At 45.9% G+C, this 16,849-nt stretch overlaps 1 protein-coding gene across 2 annotated transcripts in view; it reads right to left on the bottom strand.

Annotated features, from left to right (window-relative positions):
- CSNK1G1 (casein kinase 1 gamma 1) overlaps nt 1-6,364 on the bottom strand; it is an 81,672-nt gene extending 75,308 nt beyond the window's left edge. For both annotated transcript variants that reach the window (XM_008924107.4, XM_008924106.4), the window contains exon 1: nt 6,267-6,364. The gene's annotated coding sequence lies outside the window, so the exon portion shown is untranslated. The remainder of the gene's footprint in view (nt 1-6,266) is intronic.
- Between the last annotated feature and the right edge of the window lie 10,485 nt (nt 6,365-16,849).

Raw genomic sequence — 16,849 nt, 5'->3', positions numbered from 1 at the left:
CTGGAAAAACAAGCCCAATTCTTCTGCCTACAAGGCAAATCTTCCACAAGGAAAGGCAGCACCTCTCAATTGCATCTCTACACAACAGCCTGGTGCATCAAACATCATCTTTTGCGGTTGCAAATCCCAAAATGGCTCCGTATTCAGCCACAAAATACCCCTCTGAATCACCGCACGCGGAAGAAAATTCAGGCTATTTCTAGCTGAGTCTCCTCAGACTGTAAAAACTGGCACAAGGACATTTAAGATTTTTCAGGAGAAATTCATGCCCTGAGATTGCAGGTGTGAGGGGCAATCACATTTGACGCAACACCCCATCTTGGGTGGCCAGTAGCAACATCCAGCCAAGACCACAGGAGCACGGGAAATGCACAGTGATGCTCTGTGTCGGAGCAAAGGACTGGGAGACTGTTTCATGACCTGTGATACCATCAGTGCAATGGTGCTGGACCGTTTTTCCCCCACTTGACTGCATTTTTCCTGCTTCTGTGAGAATCTGTGCAGCCTCCTGGTCCCTGCAGCTAACAGAATGGAGCTCTGCACTTTGTGTCACATGGGGCAGCTCATCTCCTCCTCGAACCCGTGACTTTCAGAGCTCATTTGAGGTTAACCACCATCCTTGTTCACAGCAGTAGCACTCTGTCCCCAAAGACAGCATCCCAGAAAAAGCAAAACTTGATACAATTTCAGCCAACTTGGACATCTACATCAAAAAGGTCTTTTTAACCTATTTTCCATTTTCATCGATAGGTGAGAGCACAAGAACTGGAAAGATATTGTTTTGTCACAGAAACTGCCCAGATTTGATTCTCATTCACCTGGAGAAGAAAGTTTAGGAGAGAAGGATGCTGAGGGCCATCTGACATCTGTCATCTGTTATAGAAAATGTTAAAAATTGGACATCCCAGCACCTCAAGACAATATTAAAATGGAAAATAAACTCTTAACCATGGTGATCTGGCCACTATTCTTCTGCAAACCACTGCTGCTGCTTGAGGAAGGGATGACAACCACCATGCCTGTAGATATCGCTCACCATCACCTGCCAGCTGGCCAGAAAGCAGGTCAGATACTCCCTGCCTGCAGTTAATTTCTCCTCTTCCCCAGGGCACACGTGCAAATGCTGCACAGCACAACCTGGGACCTCTCACACCAAAGGATTTCTGACAAGAAACAGGAGATGCCACTTCCAGGAGGCAGCACTTCTGGTGGCCCTTGAAATGCTACCAAATACACGTGACGATGCCCACGTATTCTCTGACCTCCCTTACACACTTGCATGCTGAGAAATCAAAAGATTATGCAGATTTTACAGTCCTTTCCAGGAATCATTCCCTGGATTACTGTGGTAAGTGCATGTTAGCACTGGGGTTTGGTTGTTTTAAGGAAAGGTCAGTTATACTGTACGACAGTTTTCCCAGTTCAGGTTCACATATAAGAAAGTAGCATAAACCCAAATCTTTGTGGCAATCAGATACAAACCAAGGCAATTAAGCTGTAGTTTTCATGCTGGTGGTTTTGTTTCCCAGGAAAGCATCACTGAGACCAAGCATCCACGTACAGCTCAAAACCAGCTTTCCCAGCTCTGTTTAAACAACAGAGTTTGGGTGTGAGTCAAAGCTCCATATGTACAGTGCTTCAGAGACTCCTGGAATCATGGAATGGTTTAGGTTGGAAGGGACCTTAAAGCTCATCTTTTTCCCCTGCCATGGGCAGAGATGCCACTCATTAGGTCAGGTTGCTTCTGTATTTGATCTGACAGTCGCTCAGATACACGGGAACATGTTTAATATTCGATCACCTGCAAGTGCTGATGGGAAAGGAGTTCAAGATGCCACTTCAAGTACCAGTCTCACATCCTACTACAAGAAAAGGACATTCAAGTTACCTCCTGCTTAAGTGATACCAAAATTTTGTGGTAGGCATACAGAACTTCTGAAAAAACACAAAATGAAGTCTAACACATACCAAAATCCCTATGGATGATGATGGCTGGAGCATCCACACTCTGTCCTGAAGCATTTCCAGCACTAGGAAAGTCTTATTTCCAGCAGAAACACCTTTAACCTAAACCAGCAGACACTTTGGCCTCTGAAACCTTGAAACCAAACTCTGCAGAGCTGAACTTCTCTACCCAATCCATAGTTCTTGGGTACAGAGCTGTCACCAGTATCCCCAGTTAAAGACCAATGCACTTCCTCTTGAAGATTATCTGTCCAATACACACCTCCAGGTCCAAACTGCACAAGAAGGGGAGGCACAATGGGAGCAAGATATTCTTGTGGGGAAGGGAAATGGCACAGCTCTGCTTTGATTTATCTGGTCTCTGCAGACATGGACAAGAAAACAACAGACTCAAAAATCCAGGTCCCGGATCATTCGATCCCAGCAGAGGAGTCCCTGTGCAGTCTTGTCCCATGCAGAGTGCTCCTGGAAGGACAGTGCTACACAAACTCCCAAAATGGGGATGTCTCAGAGACAAGACCTGCTGGGACCTCCTCACAATGCCCACGAGGACCACTCACCCCAAGTCCACCAGTAAAACATTCGGACACTCTTTTTCCCCAGCTGAAAAACTCAGGTAGGAGTTGGTTTCCCATGGAAATATGAAATAGAGCCAGTCTAGCAAAACTAACAAGGACTGATCACAGAAGACCTAGAGATCCATGGCAGGATCCCCACGCTGGCATATCCACCAGACAGACTTAACCCAAACAGTGCTAATTGCCCCAGGAATGCTAATTCTCCTAAGACAGCCTGATCCCACCCCCCCACTCCCAACAGCACATTTATGGAAAACCATGGAAAAGGCTTCATAGTGTACCACAAAAATCAGGACCCATCGTTGCACGAATGGAACTGCCAGGCTTGCAATGGGATTTTAGCAAGGAAATGGAAATCGTGCTGACACACAATTGTTCCGCCCCCCCGTTCGCCTTCACACATTTCTCACAGGTCAATTTTAAAGAATTAAGTCTTGTTCAGTGAAACATCTGGTGGCTGTTGCTACAGGAAACCGACTATCTGCAACATTTGAGCAAAAATAATGAGTTACATAAAAGCCAGACTGCTTAAGCAAGGACAAGTGTTTTGCCAGTCTGTGAATTTCAAACCTTACATGAAACATTGTGTTTCATTTTTGGGTCAGAATACAATGAAGTGAACCCATACACACAACTGAAGGCATAAAGATTCAAGTTTTCTCTAAGTTCATGAGTACATAATCATGCTGTATTGGAATTAACCTTCTAGCCAGCAACTGTCCTAAAGATTTTCTGTAAACAGCAGAGACAGATGAATTACAGCTTAAAAATGGACCAGTTCAGCTCTAGGCACTTTCAGATTTAGTTCAAGCCAGGACAAGTTAAAGAGTTAGAGAAGAGGGTTTTGGTCTTTAACTCTTTGAGTCAGGAGTTCTCCCATACCTCATGGAAGAGTATTTTCCATTAATGCCCTTTTCCTCAGGGTTTCTCAGCATCTGGAGACCAACACCCACCAGTTGATTCTACACTGGGCTGAACAGGAGGAGTGATTTTGTGGGAGAAGCTGAGCAGGAGCTCTAACACATCACCATCTGCGTCCCCATGACCGCCCAGAAGAAGCCTTTAAGATCTTTGATGGGGGCTTTCCATCTCTTGGAGTCCCAGCACAGGAGGGGTAGCACTCCCGAGAACATCTCCAGCAGGCAGCTCTAATATACTGGAATTGCACTTCACATGGTGTACCTTTCTACAAATAGATATTGCTGTTCTTTAGGAGAGCTTCAGCACTTCAATAATCCAGAAGCCTGATGGATGACTAATACAACCAGAAAGCTCCGTGCACAGAAGGATATTTCAGCTTCCACACATCACCAGAGCTGCTCTTGGGATGCAGCCGGAGAACAGCAGAGGCACCTCCGGCTTTCACTGCTTTCCCTGGTTCTCACACGGGCTCCAAGGCTGCAGCTGCTGCTCCCCTTGCTCATTTTTGCCATCCAGGGAAAAAAATTTGCTCCTAAAGTCAGATTCCTCGAGCTGGACGTGGCTCATCGAGCACACTGAGGACACCACGAGCCAGCTCCTCACTCGTGGGGATAACACACAACTGCAGGAGGGGAAGCACCTGGCACTGGCTCCACTGGAGCTGGGAAGGAGTCAGGCCAATGCACCTTGAGGATCCCAAGGCAGGGAACATGCAGGTGAAGACACAAACAGACAAGTAATGGCAGGAGTCAGGGTGCTGCTCCCAAGTGCAAGTCATGGAACGGGAAAACCATTTCATATTCTCTAAATATGAAATTAAAATATACAAAAAGATAAAAGGAGACAGAAACAGGATAGAAGCTTCACCCAAGTGAAAAAGCACGCTGTGATCCCAGACCTCATGGAAATAGGTTTATCTGATTCCAAAAAATTTCCCAAGATCCCAGACATTTTACAGGCAGGATATAGAAAAACAAGGCAATGACTTCAGTCAAAAAAGAAATCCTTCACAACATTACAGCAGCAAAGCTTTACACAGCAGGGGCTTATCTTTGAGAAAAAAACAATGTGACACAAGGCACAGGCAGAAGACACAGTCTCTGCTGGACTCAGAGAAGATACTAAAGCACTGTACTGCACCAGCCTGAATTGCTCAAACGAAACACTTTTCAACAATTAATGACACTCCTACTACTGCCACCAAAAATAGACAAATTGGTTTTAGGGGATGAAGCTGCAAAAATAATTTGAGATACAATATCAAGCAAAATTGAAACCAGATTTCTCCTCCAGGCTGGAAGTTACTGAGAGCATGAAGCTGTTGTCCATCCATCTGCCCCCTCTCAGCTGAAATTACCGAAAGGCAAGTGCTCATGAAGCTTTCTACAGAGAAAATTCTAACTGGAGATTACAATTTAGAAAGAATTTGTTTTGTCACATCATTTTGGCCAAAAATAGGAACAGCATTCCCAAAGATTGGTGCACAATTATGGCCCTAAACAAAACTCTCCAAGGACTTAATCAGGATCACTTAGACTGCACAGAAGAACAGTTCATCACTATATAAATGCTTTTTCAGAAGTCCAGAAAGGGAAACCTAGTGCCAGTTTCAGACTTTATGTACACCCAAAAACTTCTTGTGCCAAGAAGGGACTTGCATTCTCAAAGTCACCCTTCTCACTAAACCACAACACTTGCTGGTTTATTTTCAGGAAATCAAGGGATGTCTCCGTGCTGGAGTCAGTCCAACACTCTCACCTACAAACGTTATTCCTTTTGACTTCTGCAGAGGAAAATTTTCCCAACAACTTCAGTTTTCAGTTTTCTACTTGTTCCATAGGTCAGTTGTTATTGACTAGGCAACCCAGCCCCTATTTTACTTGTCACACTGGAATAAACACTAACAGAGCACATCAAGTCTCCTCTCAATAACAAACCTAAAGCAGTTTTAGAGAAGCTTCAGTTCACAAAAGTCTCCGGACTCTCCCTCACTTTAATCCTGCCCAGTTTCCTTGTTGGAGCTATTTGTCACTGACAGGCAGCATTGCAGTCACCTACTTCTCAGCTCAACATGTGTGTTTCTAAAAATAAAGCCAGAGAAAGGAAAGCAGGGATGCAAGTTCCCAGAGAAGTTACTTCAGATGAAAAATGCTGAGAAAATTGAGAGGAAAAAGATATTGAAACGGATATAAGGAGTAAGAATTGAACAAGTTGCATTCAGGTCTCTAACCATCCTTCCACAGGCTTGGCGGGTATTTCACACCCAGTGAGAAGTTACTGGATTTTTAGTGTCTTCCCTTATATACAGAATGATTTGGGTTGGAAGAGACCTTAAGGTTCATCTCATTCCACTCCCCTGCCATGGGCAGGGACATCATCCACTAGATCAGGTTGCTCCAATCCCCTTCCAACCTGGCCTTGAACACTTCCAGGGATGGGGCAGCCACAGCCACTCTTGGAAACCTGTGCCAGGTCCTCCCCACCCTCACAGGGAAGGATTTCTTCCACACATCTCACCTAAATTTCCCCTCTGTCAGTTTGTATCCATTCCCCCTTGTCCTGTCACTACAGTTCCAGATGAACAGTCCCTCTCCAGCTTCTCTGTAGCCCCTTCAGATCCTGAAAGGTGCTCTGAGTTCTCCACAAAACCTTCTCTCCAGGCTCAAAAGTCCCAGCTCTTCCAGCCTGTCTCCACAGGGGAGGTGCCTCTTATCAAATATGGTTGGGTTAGGGTTTTTTAAGAAGAAATATTTGAGTTCCATGCTCAGACACTCCAGAACACCAAAGGCACGCAACACTCACCGCACGATTCGTAACTTCTTAGGCCTGTTACCCAAAATCACAGGGCAGCAAGTGCTGGGGCACTGGAGCAGTGGAGCAGCCAGGCAGGCATATCTGTACTGACCCTGGGGAGGAAGAAAAGGCATTTTAGAAAGTCTCCATGCAACAGTTCACACCAGCAACTTCAAATCTCGCTGTATTCTGCTTAAAAAACAAAAAAGGCATTGTTTGTTTTCAGTTGCATGTGGCAGCTCCCAAGTACCAGGGATGAAATGGAGCCAAACACCCCCACTTAGAGGAAAATCATTCTCCTCACCCAATGTCAGGGCAAACTCAGAGTTTTCCATGCAATAAATAACAGGAATTTTAGTTCAGAAGACAGTGTTTTCTTAAAATACAGATGTTTCTTGCTCTTCAGTAATTTGGGGTTTGCTTTTTGGTAAACTGTGTTTCCCCACCTTGGGAAACAGGTTCCCAAACCTGACCTTCTGTGACGCAGCACCCCTGGGCTGGCTCCATCTCCTGAGATGCTCCAGGCACTTTGGTCAGAAGGAAGCACAAGGGTTTGTCTGAGACTTTTTCTCCTTAGAAATACCCTCCTGAGCACAGGGCCCAAACACCAATTTTTGAGGGGGAGTGTGCTGTAACAGGGGTATGGAAACGACTCCTGGAAAACCCTTCCCGGAGTGACCAAAGTCACGCTGTTCTGTTCCCCACTCAAAACTTGGGCACATTAATGTCCTTCTGAAGAAAACACTTGGGTAGTTCTAATAAAAATAAGAATTTTAAAAAGCAGCTTTAAGTTCTGAGTAGCTCTGACTGTCAACTATAAAACAGGCTCTGCTAAAACACCACGGGAGACTCCTTGACATGTGGTACTGACACAGGCTACAAGCAACCAAGCTCCCCAGTGCCCAGTGGGCATGCCAAGTCCATGCCTCAGTTGGCACTTCTATCCTTATGTTCCCAACTATTACAGCAAGGATAGAAGTTTAAGGGCCCCTATTAACATCTTAAACCTCTTTCTTGTTAAGCACATGGGGATACTGGAAAGCATTTTTGCTTTCTCTGACATCAAGTGTAGGACAGCCCAGAGCTGCTGTGGCTGCACTGCCCAGTGACGTTGCTTTAACTGGATTATGCAGGAATTTGATGTCCACCTCTGCCCTGTACTTTCAGAAGTTCGTGGTCAGTCCAGTCCAAGTCACATCCATGCTCTCCCCATGCCATTCCCGGTTTCTGTCCTCGAGAAGCTTGGAGGATTGCTCAGTGGTGGTAGAGCAGAGTTCAAAAGTCTCCAGGAGCTCCCAACAGCTATTATTAATCAATCCTCCTCTGCAATTATCCAGCATCAGCTCCGGAATGAAGCCAACCTCACGGGTGAGGAACACAGACCACCACTCCAGCTGTGAGTGACAACCATCCCTCTCAAATAAAAAGGCATCAGGGAGCTGAATGGAGTCCTCAATATTAAGTTTATTACGAAGCATTTAAGGTCAGCTTTTGTTCTACTTGACACTAAAGTCATTCCAAGTTATTTGACCGGGTCAGAGGCTGCAGCAAGGAAGAACCAGCCAAACTTGTACCAAGCCAAGACCTACAAGAAAGGAAAACACAAACACCTATGCCCAGGGAAGCAGGGACTGCAGCTTTATTTAGTCACTTGTCATCCACTCCTGGGCAAAGAACAGAAGCATCCAATTACCAGGACAGTCCACACATTTAAATGCCGAACATCCTTTCAGTTTTGCTGTCTTGCCACTTTGAACATGCCCCACTTAAAAGGAAACCCAAAAACTGTGCATAAAAATTCCAAATGGGCTTCATAGGCCAGAAAGTTACTCAGTTTCTTTACATCAATCCCAACCTCTGGTAGGAGGTGGTGACTCCAAACCAGGAAGTGAAACGGAAAACTCTATTTATAACACACTCCATGCACAATGATTCACTTTAGGAATAAAGGTAAATAAATCCTCTCGTGCTGTCCCAAGGTTCAGGTCTGAACCAGGGGTTAGGCATTATTCATGTTGTGCTTGAAGAACAAGATGATCAGCACATTACAGAGGATCAAAGTGTAACGTGGGAAAACCCTCCACACTGGTCAGGCTCTGCCACTTCCTACTGGCAAGGACAAGTGACAAAACCCATCCCCACCTCATTCAAGACCTTTCCTAACAGAGCTTTCGACCTGCAACACAGCAAACACGAATCCCATGTTCACACAGACAGGACTCCAGCATCTCAAGAGCCCAGGAGGGCTCAAAAGGCAGTGTTCAATGTCCATCCTTTCCCTGGCCATACACTCAGAAATCCTGACCCCATTAAATGAGGCCGGGAAGGCAGGAACCACATTTAGCTGCAAACATGGTATGGAACAGACAGGCACCTCTGGCAGCAGCAGAAAGCAATGGTTAAGGACCAAGAATATGTGGGCAGCCCAGGTGGAGTACCAGTTTATCTTGGTAATGAGCTCCAGCCTTTCTTCTTCCATAAAGCCCCGCTGCCCAAAGCCTAACATTATGAAAAACCCAGGGACCATGTCCCTGCATGAAGGGAAGATTAAGGAAGAAAGAAGAATGACAAGGAAACTATGAACAACAAGAGGGACCCTCTCTAGCTCTTGACAGATAATTAACTCTTTTTGTGCTTAATTAAACACCTCCAGACAGAGAGCCCATTTCCTGACACATTTCCTTGATGGCTCTAGTGAAGACTTAGGTTTGGAGTTGCACAGCTCAGCTTGAAATCAACAGGTCTTGGCATTGTACGATCACACAGAAGTCATGCAGGATCTGAGGAGGAGGTTGCTCTGCTTCCTACCAGCCACTTCAGGAAGGAGAGTTAGTTATTTTCCAGAATGCCAAAGGTAGAAGAACATGAAGCATTCAGGGGTGTGGAGCTGGGCACAGGTCCCACACCCCTGTCTTCAGGACGTGCCCCTCTGTGTCACTTGACAGAACTGTGGCAAAGCTGACCATTCTCAGCACACAAACAACAAGCAGCATCTTTGTTGGTCCCCAAAGGCCACTTCAGGAAGAAATTCTGTACTGTAAAGGTAGGGAGGCACTGCAACAGAGAGACTGTGGACTTTCCATCCCTGGAAATGTTCAAAACCAGGTTGGACAGGGCTCTGGTCTAGTGGAAGGTGTCCCCACCCATGGCAGGGTGGAACAAGACAAGCCTTAAGGTCCCTCCCAGCCCAAATCATTATCCGAATATCAAAGAATCACAGAAGCACCATCACATCGGCTGGAGAAGCCTCACAGATCCCCTAAACCTCTTCCAGTTGTCAGTAGGAGAGAACAAGGCTCCACCAGAAGCTTTAAGCCCCACTAGATGTTTTCCCCACTACTTTTCAAAGCAAGGAGCTTTGAAAGATGAGAAGCTTATTTCAGTTTCAGAGTAAAAACTAATGGTTCTGAAGGCAGCGTGTGAAGAGCTGATATTTGCTACCTAGAGGACACAACCAGGTCTTTCATCTCCTCTGGGGGCCAGAAAATATGTGCCAGCCTGAACTGAGAGATGCAACTTTCATGGCACAGTGCTTCAAAGTTGGGGTATAGCACAGACACCTCTGGGCTCCCCAAGGAGGACTTTGCTTCTGCCACAGCAGGAAAGGTGACTCCACAAATCCACTCCTCCTCAGTTCTCTCAGGAAGCTGGTACACAGTTTTTGGACCTTTTGTACTTCAGTTCATTATTATTTTATTACCAGTTAGCAGTACAAAACTCTGGGTAACACTTCAAATGAGCTCCTCATCTTCAGGCTTGAGGTGTTTATATTCTTCTCAAATTACAGGAAGAGAACAATACTACAATTCCAATCTAATAGACTATCCCTACTCCGAAGCGTTCACACCACTCAGCATGGCAAAAAAGGTACAATGGCTCCCAACAGCATTAGATGATGGAACAAAACCTCAACAGTGAACACGATGCTCCAGGACTCACATCAAGCTTGGACAATGAGAATTTGGCTTAGCAGTGCACAGGATGTGTAATTCTCCAGAAACAAGGGACTGTTGAAAAGCAACCCACCAGTCCTGGATCAAAGGATGTTTAGGTGAGCAGACCCTCAACTAAAGCATTCCACACCCAATATGGAAAAAGATAACGTCTCTGTACACCATTTCTGGTGTGTGGGAAAGCCCATACAGGACACCACAACTGTGCCAGACAGCTTCAGCATAAACCTTTAATCATAGAAGCTGAAGTTGTGTCAGGGGAGGTTTAGGTTGGATATCAGGAAAAGGTTCTTCCCCCAGAGGATGATCGGGCACTGAACAGGCTCCCCAGGGCAGTAGTCACAGCCCCAAGGCTGACAGAGCTCAAGGAGCACTTGGACAACACCCTCAGTGACATGGTGGGATTATTGGGGTGTCCTGTGCAGGGACAGGAGTTGCACTTGATGATCAGTCACGTTCTCCAAGAGCCAAAGCGGTGAACCAAACAATACAGCCCAGCCAGCTTCCCCTCCAGTTTGGAACAGTGGCTGTACACAGATGTTGGGGAAGGAAAGGAAGAAAGCAAAAGACTGAACTTCTCCGTGCATTTTCCAGCCTCCAGTGGTTTGTATTTCTAGGCCTTCCCAAGTCAGTTTGGGCTTCTGAGTGTTCTGGGTGTGATTGTTCGAGTTGCCCTGTGAGGGGCCAGGAGCTGGACTCTGTTGATCCTTGTGGGTCCTTGCCAACTCTGGATATTCTATGAAGGACACTCAGTGCTGCCAGTTCTTCTCCAGATAGATAGAAACTTTTTGTAGCCACAATAGCCCTTGGTTGCCTGAACAACAACATCTGAACCCGCCTCCTGTTAGCTCCACCTGATCCCCTCCGAATCTCAGGGCAGCAGAAGTGGACTGCCCTCCCACATCCACCACTGATGATTTCGTGACCTGACCCACGCCACTGCTGACCCTTTAATATCAGCTGGATGTAAATAACCATTTCTTGGCAGAAGGGAAAGAGTGAGACGTGAACTTCAATGGCACAGACTAAATAAGCAGCATTGTCCTAGGAATAAATCAGCAGCGTTATCTGCCAATTATCAATAGATATCAAAACCAGCAGAGCAGTAGTAAAGCAGAAAGGACCCTGACGACACATTAAGGTTGTCTGCCCTCAAAACATGGAAATTAGCAGGGTCAAAAGGGGAAAAGTCAGGCCTTGTTGAGTAGATTTTGCAGTCTTTTTGCCAAAACCAAATAAATTCAACACCTGGAGAAGAGCCGGCCAGAAAGCCGGATGCCTTAACCACTGCACTTGAAGCAAAGCTCTTGCTTGGGCTCATTAAGTTGCATATTCCTCTCAGAACATACCCCAAAGCCAACATCTACACTCATTCTGCTCAGCTGGAGAAAAAGAGAGGCAGCTTTTATCCCACACTGTACTTGGGCAATGCTCATAACAGCATTTATTAGCTGACACCTGAGTGAAAAAATGAAATTATAAAAACCTGCTGCTTGCAAACCCCATTTGACACCTCTGTCCCAATTCCCTCAACTCAGGAGTAGCCCACACATTTCCAGCACAGCAAGAGAACACCGCAACCAGGTCTACATCTCAATCCTGCCTTCACAAAAGGAAAACAGCAAACATTTTTTGGAGTTACCTCGTGGTATATCCAGCTGCCATCCTGGCGTGGGAAGGTTTGATATTCCCACTAAGCTCCAGAACTTGCATGTACCTCTAAGGCATTACAGGAGCCTGCATTTTGTTAACAGCAGAACACTGAAGATTTCAAACCTGATATCAATGCTCTCTGGGATTGAAGGGGACAGAACAGTGCCTCAAATAATATAAGGGAGACTACAAGATTTAGAGAAGGCAGGTTCAGCTGGAGTCTCCTCTGAACACAGGAATGTCATGGAATTAAATTCTTTAAATCCTTTGACTCATCAGGAACAGAGTCCTGCTTATTCTAAATTAAATGTCACTATATAATATGTTTTCCCTGACTATGCTTCAGATATTCCCAGCACAGAGCTTGACTACGTGCTTCCAGCAGCAATCATTTCATATGATGTGGTCTGATGACATCTCAGCCTGGGAGCGCAGAGATGTGATGGCTCCACTAAGGACACTCACAAAGATAACTATTTTATCCTTTCCACGAGAGCCTCTGCTCCCCAAGCCCTGACCTGTCTAGTACAGCCTCCAAAGCCTCAAACTCAAACAGGGAAAGCCCACCCAAGGAGTATTTTACTTTTCACTTCAAGATGATTTAACCTTTTCCTCCCAGCAGCTGCAGATACTGTGCAAGGAACAGTAGCCTGCAAGAAAGAGAATGCACGGCTCTGGGAAAAACAAGCAGACATTTTAACGTGAAACATCTGCTTTTTACTCTTTTTTAACTGCAAAGAAAGAGTTTCCCTTTTGGCTTCCCATGAAACGAAAGCAGAGGGTACCCCAGGACACAGTGCCCAGTGAGGGTCTGGGTGTCCCAAGCTCAGGGAGGGCCAAAATGGAACATCCACCTTGACTAAATATTGAGTCCTGAAAATATTTAAAAGTGGGATTTTGAACTCTCATTATCGTATCAAAAGAGGCTTTGAGGAACACTCTGATCACAACCTGCCCTAAGTGCCTCTACACAGCACTCGCTCCCCTTCATCTCCTTCTGAAACACACACAGTACCTGGCTCACACACTCCTATTACCATTATCACAGTGCACTTTGCTCATATTTTGTATTATTATTATTTTCTTTTTTTCCAAGGATCCCTTTATGGGTTACATGAGTCACACAGTTAATATCCTTCTGCACAAGAAATGTTCCTACTCCCAGTCCTTCTGGGAAGAGGGATAAACCCCTCCTAAGTAAAGTTTAAAGTCATGACAAATGGCATTTGTTGTCTTCAGCACAGCCGAGTTCACACTCCCAGGTGTCAATCCCAACCTGGACCATCATGCAATAGTACTTTAAAAGAAAAGTAAAAATATTATCCCATCTAGTCTAAGGACTTCTCTTGCAAGATTCCTTTGATTCACATCTGAAAATGAGCTGCTTCAGTTCTTCACATGCTTTTGAAGGAAGGATAACTGAGCTCTGTTGGAGCACTTGCCTCTCCCACCCTTCAGAGCAAAGATGATTTGCTCCACGTTCCCCCCTTACACTGGTTTACTCAATCATTAACAGACTCTTGATTTAATGCTCTTTCAAACAGCCGGTTCAGCTGAGACTCCTCCTCAAGCCTAAGTACAAGCCACAAACTCAAATGCAGATCCTTTTTCACTACCTGAGAGATTCAGAAAGCTTGTCATATGCTCAAGTGATACTATGGCTCTCTAAAGAAAGGGGGTGACACTAAGTTAAGCTGACTAGTCTCCATTCCTCAGGGCCTCTGCTGCTCCTCAGGAGTTTTTGGAGACCTCAGGTTCTTCGCTGCTTCTGAATCTCCCTCCTGGTTCTCCTCCTCCTTGTGTGAACCCCACAACAATCCACATGTGTCCCAAGAACTGGGACGATGCCTGCAGTCTAGAACTGGCACCAGGATGAAACAGCATCTCTGAAAGAAAACCTAAGCATGTTCTCCATAATGTGGAGCAACTGAAAAACTGCAGCAACCCCCTGGAATTCCTGCTGGTTTCTCCCCTTAACAGACCCACTGGTGAGCAAGTCTAACTCACTATAGTAACAGGAGAAAACCAACCCAACAATACCCGGAGAGCTCTGTGCCAGGTTAGAGAGTCGGGGCAGCTCAGGAACAGGTTTGACGAGCACCAGCAGCAGTATATGAGAAAGGCAGGACCAAAACCTCCCCTTTTGGGCACTGCAGTTCCCTCTGTGGAGGTAACAAAAAAGCCTTCAAAGCATTACAAGCTTTGAACACTCCACAACAGGACATTTCAATCCCAGGCAAGGTATCAAAACACCAAGTTTCAGTTTAGGTACAAAACTACATGAACAACTCATCCGTGCTACAAAACACTGTTTTAATAGTCCAATTCCTGATTACAACTAGATTTTTAGCAGGCACAGAGCAGCGAGCTGAAAAAGCAACCCAGGGTTGGTCAGCCATGACATGAGCACAAGCAAAACAGCACCAGGGACGCACTGCAATCATCATTACACAGACACTGCCTGTAATTAGTATGACACGGGGTAGGACATTAACATGTGCAGCTTCACTCAGGGTTGTCCCTGCCCCATTCCAAGCTATCAGCCCATCGCAAGGAACGCCCGGCTCCCTGCTGGATCCCACACCAGGGAAGCTGAAGAGAGGCATTGTGATCACCTCCTCCCACTTTCTCCATAAAAAGGTGGAATTTCAAGAATTTTTCCCTTTTAAAGGGACTGAGAACTTCATGCTGAATTACTTTCCTCATCCCTTATTTCTAATTTTATTTCCCTCATTTCCGTTTCTACCTATCCCATCCTGGAATGCTTTTACTACTGAGTCACACTACATTGTGCATCACATCTCCTTTGAGCCAGGCACAGCACAGAAGAGCTGGAGGTATGGACAATGTGCTGGGAAACAGCTGGACATTGCCCCTCCTGGAAGAATCCCCAAGCCACCTTCCGGAGCTCTTCAGAAACACCACCTCCCCATGCTGCCCCAGGATTCTGGGAAGGCAGGAGGTTTTCTTGACTAACATCAAGAAAACACTTCTTGTGTCAATTCTGTCCATAACGACGGTGGATGATCCAGGGAGCAACAAGGTTCTGCAGTCTGCTCCAGCATCCAGCACTGCTGGATTACAGATGTTAGCACGGACCTACTGCCCAGTCCCACCACCATTCATTTTACGGACCTGCTGACCCTAGGTTTGTCCAACCACTTTTTGAATGCAGCTAAAACAGCGGCTCCCACAAACCCCTACAACAAGATCCAGAAGTTTGCTGCCCACTTTTTAAAGAAATCCTTCTGATCCCAAGAGTCTCAGGCATTTCAGACTCCCCAGGACAGGCAGCTGCTCCTCTGACTTCGACTCAACCTCTCCATATGTTTTCCAACGCTGGTGAAGATGCAACAACCAGAAACACACAAAGCAAGAGATGTAGTCACACACTCACCCACTGCAATTCACTCAGCATATTACTCAATGACCCTAATCCTTCATCAGATTAATACTCCAGTCCTCCAAAAAATAACACAATGTGTACTACCTGTACCAAGCAAGAGACCAGCGTGCCAACAATAACCAAGTCGCTGCTGGGGAGGTGAATCCTGGCGGCCCCAAGCCGTGCCCATGCCAACGAAAAGGGGTTTGCCCACTCACCTGCAAAAGAGTTTCTCTCCCAAGCCAAAAAAACCACACCACTCACTGCGCTCCTAAACACAGCATGGCAGACACCTGAAAATCCTGTTCGACTTCCCAGCAACAACTCTCCCCATTCAGCTGGCAGTGCTACCAACTTCAGAGGAGTCTGCCATTTTTGGAGGGTGGCAGAAGAGCTCCAGAAGCCCGAGTACACACTGAAGGCATCTTTTTCGTTATGCTTGTAGGATGAATTATATATTTAATTAGAAGCAGCTTCAATGAGAAGCTGCTAAAGCTGAACATGGAGGATAAGTCTCACTTCACATGAGAAGGCAAACCCACAGGAGGAAGCAGATGCCAGAACCGGCCACCTCTGTGCACCATCTTACACACACTGCAAACTTCTCCCAGAAGCTGGAGTAAAGTGCTATTTTGCACAGATAAGCTTAATGTTACCTCGAAGGCAAACATTACCCTTCCCACAGTTCAGAAATTGCATCTGTATGAAGCTGCTTTGATTCAACTTCCGCTTTCAAGCCCTAATCTCCAGTGTAGCTGTCAATTAGAGACCTTCATTACCAAGTAATCTGCTCTACGCACCATGTTGTGTCTGTCTTCTTTGAAGCCTTAATACCCACCGGTGAGGATGGCTTTGTACCAGTAGATCACTCGTGGACCTTTTGCACCGCATTCAGATCCGGAGTTAATTCCTGCCAACAGCAGCACTGGAGGCGTCGGCCAATGACAAACACAAAAAGCTTTTTGGCGTCATCGAGCCTCAAAGCTCCGTCCACCACAGAAAAGCAGAATTTATGTGTTGATAGAGATACAAGTAGGAAAAGTCCTTGCAGCACAAGGTCATACTAAGCTTGCTAGAAGACTAAATTTAGCCACCTGTGCCTCAGGCAAGTCTGTTAGTTATGGGAAGCTCAGATACTGGTGTGGAGCACTGGTCCCTGGGTAAATCCCTTGGAAGACTCGACTCCATTTAATTGCAAATGATCTCGAAGCTATTAATGGGGAGCCCAATCTCAATCCATCAAAGAGGTGATGTCTTTGAATGCCACATAAACCCAGCACCAGGACACCGCAATCCTGTCAAGGCTGGTTTGCTCGAGGTGTGTAAAGTACTACTACGTTTAGTGTCAGAGTCAGCAGGAGGAGCTCAAGAAGATTTAACAGATGGGGTTTCAGCACAAATGTATTTTAGAACACCTCCTTAGCAAGCACATTTCCTACTCTAACACACCTCACGCTACAGTTCTAACAGCTACACAAGAGCAGACTGATGAGAACTCAGGGATTATTCCAAGCTTTTGTAAATGTTAGCAGAGACTGATCAAACAGTTTGTGAAGACAAGCCCTGGTTTACCAAAAAGTGTCACAGCAAACAGTTTTGTC

This window comes from Manacus vitellinus, unplaced genomic scaffold (assembly GCF_001715985.3).
Source record: "Manacus vitellinus isolate BGI_N305 unplaced genomic scaffold, ASM171598v3 scaffold_16_pilon, whole genome shotgun sequence".
Classification (NCBI taxonomy): domain Eukaryota; kingdom Metazoa; phylum Chordata; class Aves; order Passeriformes; family Pipridae; genus Manacus; species Manacus vitellinus.
Note: the sequence above shows the minus strand (reverse complement) of the source record. Positions and strands in the feature narration are given on the sequence as shown.